This window comes from Diabrotica virgifera, chromosome 7 (assembly GCF_917563875.1).
Source record: "Diabrotica virgifera virgifera chromosome 7, PGI_DIABVI_V3a".
Classification (NCBI taxonomy): Eukaryota; Metazoa; Arthropoda; class Insecta; order Coleoptera; family Chrysomelidae; genus Diabrotica; species Diabrotica virgifera.
The window spans coordinates 15,532,019-15,540,926 of NC_065449.1; the positions used below are offsets into that span (position 1 = coordinate 15,532,019).

General features: G+C 31.5%; 1 long non-coding RNA gene across 1 annotated transcript; it reads right to left on the reverse strand.

The window, feature by feature from the left end:
- Nucleotides 1-2,506: 2,506 nt before the first annotated feature.
- Nucleotides 2,507-8,444, reverse strand: LOC126887973 (uncharacterized). The gene is made up of 2 exons (XR_007699320.1): nt 8,237-8,444; nt 2,507-2,614 (listed from the first exon to the last, which is right to left on the reverse strand). It is a non-coding gene; the product is annotated as an uncharacterized LOC126887973 (long non-coding RNA).
- Nucleotides 8,445-8,908: the final 464 nt, after the last annotated feature.

Genomic DNA, 8,908 nt, shown 5'->3' on the forward strand with positions numbered 1-8,908 from the left:
CACTATTTTCCATTTCTACGTCTGACGTGATCAATACATTGCAGTCTTTGTTCTTGAACCCTTTTTGAGACTGTAGTCACCCCGAATCTTTCCCTGATCACGTTGTTCCTGATCGTGTCCATTCTACTCTTACCCAACATCCACCATAACATTTTAATTTCGGTGATATTTTTCTGAACCCTCTTTACAGGCCACAGTTCACCATCCTGCTCTAATGTCTCGATCCAATATCCCATTTCCCCAATTTCCCGTTATGTAGGAGCCAAAGTATTTTAATGCTTCTACTTAACTGATACTAGCTTTTCTTCAAGCAATGCGGTTTCACCAGTGGCGACGCGTGACTTTTTCTAAAGTGTTACCAAACCAGATGTAAAAAAATCTTATTTAAAAAAAATTATTTTGAACCTCCCAAATATAAGTTTTTGTTTTCAATCCTGTGGGATAAAATTAAACAAATCACTGTTCCCAAATTATATGTATGTAATTTTGTATATGTAACAGGTATAACAATAAATAATAAACAAACTAAACATATTATCCTACCATAAAATTAACATAAAAAAATGAAAAAGTAGGAAAAAGAATAGATTTTGAAAACTATTGTTTATATTTTAATTCTTCCATTTTCAATAATATCATTTTTTCATATCAATATTTTTTCAATATCAACTTTTCAAGTAGTTGATCAATTACGCAATACGTAGTAACACTCTTCCATGTTTAAATGCACGCACATTGTAATCTGTAATAGGTACTAAACTAATGTTACCAATCCTCAAAATGGTTACAATACTGATATACACAGCGTGCCCGCGCGCCCTCTCTAACAGAGCCGTCGCTCCTTCAAAATTTTCAGAAACGAGCTAGTCCCGAGCGATAGCGAGGTTTCTCCTGCGTTACCACTGCCAGTATTGGTAACAGCATATAATAACGTGCAATGGATTCACATATCTCGTCAAAGTTTTCGTGCGTCTAGTTGGCTATTTACTGAATTAGGTACTATTAACAAATATTTCTGTTAGTAAAAAATATAAATGGAATTATTTCATAACAGTCAAAAAATATTTATTGCAAGATTTTTAACTGTTACCAATGGTAACAGTGGTTACATGGACGCTTCGCCAGTGAGTTTCACCAGCCATTCCTATTGCTTCCAACCACATAATACTCCTTTTTTGACCTGCTAATCTTAAGTCCTCCCTCGTCAATATACACGTACCGGTGCCTGAGAGACCCTAAAGACACACCTACAGCTGAGAGACAGAGCTAGTCGAATTTAAGTAAATTGGCTTTCAACGTTAGCTGGAGTTATACTCGTGTTGTTACACATTGACGCCCACCGTTTCTGATGGGTAACTATATTGTTTTACATCTTAAAAAAAAGAACGTGTGTGTACTTTGTACGCACGTAAGAAGTTATACTTCTATTATATGATTTCAACGAAATAAAATACTTACTATAAACAGTTTATTCTTATTTTATTTAAATATTAAACTAATTTTAATAGTTACCATTTTCCAAAAATCCAAAAATTAAAAAAAAAGGCAGCAGTTGTCCGTATTTGAACCAGGGACCTCTCGATCTGTAGTCGAATCAATGATCCACGACTCTACGAGCTCACTGTTTATACGGTTTCTCGGACGTTATGACAAATCACGGTAACAAATAGACGAAGTGAAGTATAAATTATAAAAATGATATAGCAATACGTATTATCTTACTCCTGAGGAAGACAAATCCAAAGACACAAAAATTATAATGAATATACTATTCAGTATAAATAGTAATATTCTTTCCACACCTCTTTTGGACTGATACATACACAATACATACATAATTTAAAAGATTTAGCAAAGAATATAGACTTTAAGAGAGAGTATATTCTTCGGATTTAGCAACGAACTCCATACTGTCTGTGTGCGCATGCGCGCAGAATAATAAAAATTCCCTCCCAATCGCGCCTAAAGAAGTATTACTTCAAAAAAGTTTCCCATCAGTGTCTATGTGTCAAAGCCGTATTGGTGCTTTTATATTATATCAGAAATATTTTTTACTGCATAAACTAATAGATTTCGTATATTGTTTAGATCAGTGGAAAAGTATTATTAAAATCGTATATATGGTTGTATTAATGTAAATAAATAGTATTATATATCAGATTATACTCTCTTGTGATTGTTTTCACTCTGTTTTCGAAAACGTAAAACACTCTGTGCTGTTATATCATACTCTTCCTCGTGATTTTCAGCCATAGTGCGTGTTTACTATAAAATTCTATCTCGCTGGAAATATCTTGAGATAAACAAATTACGCGTAATCATACTATTTTTCCAGTAAAAATAGAATTAAGGATGTATAAATAGAATACTAATATCCAATGTTTACTACCGAAATATTCGTCGCAATAACGAATTTAATATTAGGATGTAAGTTTGGGATATAAAAAAAGTTAAAATTATATTGGCCATAAATATGCTGCCTCAACGAATAGTTAATATGGCTGACTATGGTTAATAGTAAATATATTTAAGGTAATTATGTACAGATCAAAATAAAAATAAAATATAATTCTGTATATTGCCCTGTTGCAGAGAAGTCCCCCTGGATAGATGTCTGCAAAAGAAAAACAAAATTAATAACAAAACGAAATATCCTTACACCTCACTCCAGTGTAAGATACGAAACAGTCACGCGATCAAAATATTAATAATTTATCGGGTCGTACTTGCGCTTGTTTGTGATTCATAGTGGGTTGAACTAACTAATTTCCTTGGTATACCAAACTCTCACATTTTTTATCTCTATTATTTATTTTGTGATTAGCTTGTCGAAAATCTACAAAGAGTTTGTGGATATCTATATCGTACTCCCAGGCTGTAGCTAATATTTGTTTTACTAAAGTGTCTCAACCTCTTGTAAAGTGACTCAATCTTCTGTTTATGATCCACAAAAGAAGCCACCTCCAGCCGATAATTTGTTGTGCTTTAATTTGATGGCAACACTAATGGTTTAGTCTAACAGCGACTTCATCCTATTATACAGAGAGAACCCAACTGTACATACTCTTACCTCGTAAAGAGATCCCCATGGATCTTTTGCGTCCAACCAATGGGACATTGCCTGAAATGCCATATTTGATTGCAAAGTAGTTGAAACCCTTGTTTTTTTTCTTAAGCATTTCTGCTGTTACACTCAAAAAAATTTAGTTCGTAATATTGATTAACAGTGATTACTGAATAGTATTTCGTTGTCACAACAATTTAATTTGTTGTTTCAACGAACTTTTAGACATTGACGAATGTATTTGGTTATTGTCACAATGATTGAATAATAATTGTGAGAATAACTAGAGTACATTAATCAATAACACTCAATTTATTTAGCCAATAACTTAGTTTCGTATATTTAATAAATACTGTTAATTCTGGCAGCAACTCACGTTCTTGATTTCGTAGATGACAAGCAATTACCTTGGTTTATCGTGACAACGTACAGATTTCATTAAAACAATGTACAAATGTTGTTAATATAGAGTAATATATGATTATTGAATAGATATAAATTTATTGTTGTGACAACGAATGCATTAATCAATCTACTACTGCATTTAATTCCCACAATCAATGCGTTGATTGTGACAATAATCGTAGTTGTTGAGACAATAAATGTTTTGCTTGACCATTTGAAAGTTAACGGCTTTTCCTTATCGTGATACCCCTAGCTTCTCTGTGTTACCGAAGTGCCGAATAATAATTGCATTTCGTTTTCAAGTGTAGTCCGTAGTAGAAGGAAGTTTTTGTGTGTCTATTATCGTGAAATTTCGGTCGAATTCTTTTTAAATGTATTAATTTTTTTCGAATCCTGAGAAAACTAATTATTATTTTTGAAAATTTAAATGCAAAATAAAATATTACAGTATTATCGAGGGTCTGAAGTCCCTGAGAACCTCTATAATGATTATTTTAATAAGTCACAGGGGTGAAAGAGAAAATTTAGTATGATTTTTAATTTCAAATAGGCATACCATTCAACAGAAACTTTTTGTTTATTCTAAGGGACTTTCTGCCCTCGGTAATAATGTAATATTTTATTCTGCGTTCAAATTTTTCAAAAATACTTATTAGTTTTCTCAGAATTCCAAAAAAAATGAATGCGCTTAAAAAGAATTCGATCGAAATTTTGAACCTGCGCTCTCAAAAAGGATTAAAGTGTTATACATTTTTGGAATCACTATTTCAAACGCTTTTAAATAAGCTGTCACATGACGTACTTTCCCATTAAAAAAATCAAAGTTACGCCGCGCCTGTCACCTGAAGAGGGATCTTGTAAAGTTCGAAACATTGATGTTATAATATACTTTGATTATTTTAAAAATCGACCTGTCCGAGTGTTTTGCTTATGTGCTAAAAATAAATAAGTTAATAAGGGGGTGGGGGAGTGTAACACTTTTTCCAGTACACTGTATAAGTGAAATCATATGAAAAATCACACAATGTAAAGTCCTTTAGGTTAAGGACAAAAAAGGGGAATTTAAAAAATTATTATTAATCAATTAATATCATACATTGGGTTATTGCATTCAGTAATTATTAATATAAAATACGTTCATAGTAGGAATGAACGGAATTAATTGTAACAATAAACGGAAATAATTGTAGAAATAAACGAAATACGTTAGGAGAAATAACACTGTTATTGACACAACGAATAGTCTTCGTCGGTCAATTAACGACGTTGTTGTTTCAATAAATAGTGTTCGTTGACTCAGTGAACAGAGTTCGTAATATCAATAAATAGTGTTCGTTGACTCAGTGAACAGATTTCGTAATACCAAATAAAGTGATATTATGGTATACATAATTAATGTTCATCCATTCAATAAACGTAATACATTGGCTCAACGAACGAAAATAATGAATTGAGGAACATCGTTTTGTTGTCCCAATAAAACCAAGAATTGGACAAATTTTAAGTATTGCGTTTGTTGTCTGAATTAACATTTTTATTGATATTACGTACCTTTTTCGTTGAGTGTATCATATATCTGGGCCTGCTTCCTTATTAATTTTCAGTTTATTGATTTCCAGTCTTTCTTCGCTTTCTAGTTTATTATGTTCTTCTTCCATTTCTTCTAAATTAAGGTGGATATGTTCCAGGTGTTGGTCGTCTTTATATATGTAGATACTGGCAGTATGTCTAGAGGTCTCTGCTATATCCTCTCTATTTGTTTTCAGAATCCCTGTGTGGTCTTCGATAGCTCATGTTCTGGCTTCAAAGTCTCTTGTTATGTTTGTATCCCTTGTATTTTTCGAAACAGGTCCCTTGGCTGGTTGTTTTAATCATGACTCTTAATTTCCTTCCTATAGGGCTTTTCATTCACAGTCATTTGTTTCGAGCTTCTGTCATATGTCGTATAATCCGTGTATATACACAGATTATACAACATATGACAGAAGCTCGAAACAAATGACAATCGATGAAAAGCCCTATTGTTGTATATGTATTAGTATTATTGTTGTTTGTCAACCTTGCATCTCCGTTTTATTTCTTTGTTGACTTTGTTGAATAGACAGAAAGGCAAAATAAAATATGATTAGTAGTGGAGTCACTGAAGGTTTTCACCTCCGATTTCATTGAACCTTCATCGATTTTCATGAAAATTGGTGAGTAGTTAGAATATACTTCAAGGAACAAAGGTGACATGATGCCAACTTGCGCTTTTACCCTGGGGGTGGATGCCACCCCTTCTCGGGGGTGACATTTTTTTTTATTAAAAATAATACCAGAAATCGATAGAGGGGCAACTTCTAAGCAAAATTTGTTATATAAAGTTATTAACATAAATCAATACTTTTTGAGTTATTAAATAGCAAAGATTTTATTTTTTCTTAACAAAAATGCATGTTTTAAAGATGTTTTCCACGTATTAATCAAAAACTATAAGCTTTTGTAAAAAAAGCCTATTATTACCAAAATTAAAGATAATAAAAAATTTAATACACTCCCTACTTAAAAAACTAAACTAATGTTATTTCAAAGTGAGTTATGGGCAATTGAATGTATATTTTTTTCGGCGAGCACTCAAATCTAAGTATTCAAGCTTACATAACGGGAAAACGATGCATTTTATAGAATATACTTGTTAATCACTTGTCAAAGTACTTCGGAATACCTATCAAATGAGCTCCAGTAGAAGTTAATAGCATCAAAATTAAGCAAGCTATGATGAAAATAAGAGAACCCTTTCGATTTTTTAGGAAAAAGTGAAAAATAAAACATACGCCATTTCCACCAAAATTAAAATTTGTAGTAATCCTCACAAGAATTTCTTTAGGTTAACATAGTTAATGATTTCAACAATTTTGGCCGGTTTAAAATGCATATTTTTGAAAAAAAAAGGTATAATTTAAAAAAATCAGAATTTTTAAAATTATCGTACTTTTCATTTTCTTTTGATAATAACTCCAAAAATACTCAATATACGTAAAAAATGATACATGACTAAATTTTAGTTTTGTCAGTTCCAAATACTTTACCCATTTTACTCCGTAGAATGAAAAATAACCGAGATAGAAACGTTTAAAATTTCAATTTTGCTGCGAGAACCATGTAACCGGGGCCATTTAACCTTTTATTTTTTAAAAAATAAGAAGTTTAAAAGACTAATTTTGACGTTTTTCATTGGCTTTTGGAATCAACTTTTAACTAATTTTTAGGTGAACCTGATATCTTAAAAATTAACGGAGTTATTTATAAAAAAAAACAATAACATTTTTTGGAAAAATTTTTAAAAGATAAATTTTGAAACATTTTTGGTGCATAAATTTTAATGCTATCAACTTGTTCGAGGGCTTGTTTGATAGATATTTCTATGAACTTTGACAAATGTTTAATAAGTTTATGTTAAAAAATGCATCATTTTCCCGGTATTTAAGCTTGATACTTAGATTTGGGTACTCGACGAAAGAAATATACATTAAATTACCTATAACCTATAACTAGGGTTACCATAATTTATTAAGCCCAAATCCGGACAGGGGGTAGTCCAAGTGGTTGTAGAAAATCTAAAATGTAAATTTGACTCTGTTGCTACCTCTACATTGTTCACATATGCGAAATGCATATTATGGCACAATTAAAAGTACATCTGTTTCTCTACAATATGCAACCAACATCGAAAATCTCTGAACGTTTAAAATACATATACACCTTACACCTATGTTTTAACATACTTTAGACCTAGAAAATAATATTACAGAACGAAATAACTTAACTAGATGCTGCGCAGAATGAAATTTCCCATCGCTAGGCCAAATGTTTTCCATTTTTTTAGTAAAGAAAAAAATCCGGACATTTCTCATATCCGGACGCCAATCCGGACATGTCTTTCAAATCCGGACTGTCCGGACGAAATCCGGACGTATGGTAACCCTACCTATAACTCGCTTCTAGCCAACACTGAAAAGTTTCTCTAGTAAGGAGTTTATTTGGTTTTTTATTAACCTTAATTTTGATAATAACAACTTTTTTGTAAAAACTTATAGTTTTTGAGTTATTTATGAAAAATCGGTTAAAAACATGCATTTTTCTCACGAAAAATTAAAATCTTTGATCTTTAATAACTCAAAAAGTTTTGATTTATTTTAATAACTTTATATAACAAATTTTGCTTATAATTTGTCCCTCTATCGAATTGTGGGGTTATTTTTAATAAAATAATTTTCACCCCCGAGGAGGGGTGGCATCCACCCCCAGGGTAAAAGCGCAAGTTAGCACCATGTCACCTTTGTTCCTTGGGATATCCTCTAACCACTCACCAATTTTCATGGAAATCGATGGAGGTTCAACGAAATCAGAGGGAGTAGCTCAAATCCACCTTCAGTGACTGCACTATATAGGTAAGTATACCTATCAAAAAATACGGATGAACAAATACATCTCATCTGACCCTAGCCGTCGTTGTATAGCATTTATTGAATTATAATTTCATCAAATTATGTTATCGATCTAAATGTCTGAGTAACTGGATGAAATATTCGTCTGATAGCATTCTGTTCAAAATTATTCAAACAAGAAACTGTTAAGAAGCAGACCTTCACCTTGTTTGAAAGAAAGAGTAAGGTAAGGTACCAACAATATTGATAATATCTTTGGATAAAATTAACTTCATGAAAAAAAAATAGATCGCAGTATAAGTATAAAAATAACTCAATTTCTCAATTATTATGTACATACCTGCGACGCCAGTGAGATTTTCGTGGCATTGATGGAGGTCGAAGATTAGAAAATAGGCCGTGCAGCCTCGAATTTTTTTTGTGAAACGTCCGTGTTTACAGACACGTAGGCACCGAATTTCGGTAAACAAACAAAACAATTCATATATTTTTAACAAGATGTATTTATGTAAATAGATTACAAATCAAATATTTATACCGAGGGTTTGAGAAATATACAACATTTTCTTAGAATTCTTAATATTCTAGGTTAACCGTGCGTTAACCTTTAATTTATTCTATGTATTTTCTAGTGTTTTACATTTTCGTAAGCCAAGAACATTTTTATTGCGATATGTAATAATTATAACTACATTATTCTTGAACAAAATTTATAGCTCAGGCATATTACACAAAGAATGGTTAACGTCGATCTTTATTATTTGTCTCCCTAAAAAGAAAAACGCAAGAGAATGCGGAGACTACCGCACCAATATGTTGATGTCCAATGTGCTAGTTGCTACTGAATACTGAAAGTCATCCATACATAATACAAATGTGCCTGGACGTCAATCAAGATATTTATATATATATATATATATATATATATATATATATATATATATATATATATATATATATATATATATATATATATATATATGCGTATTTTATTGACTATAATAAATTAATA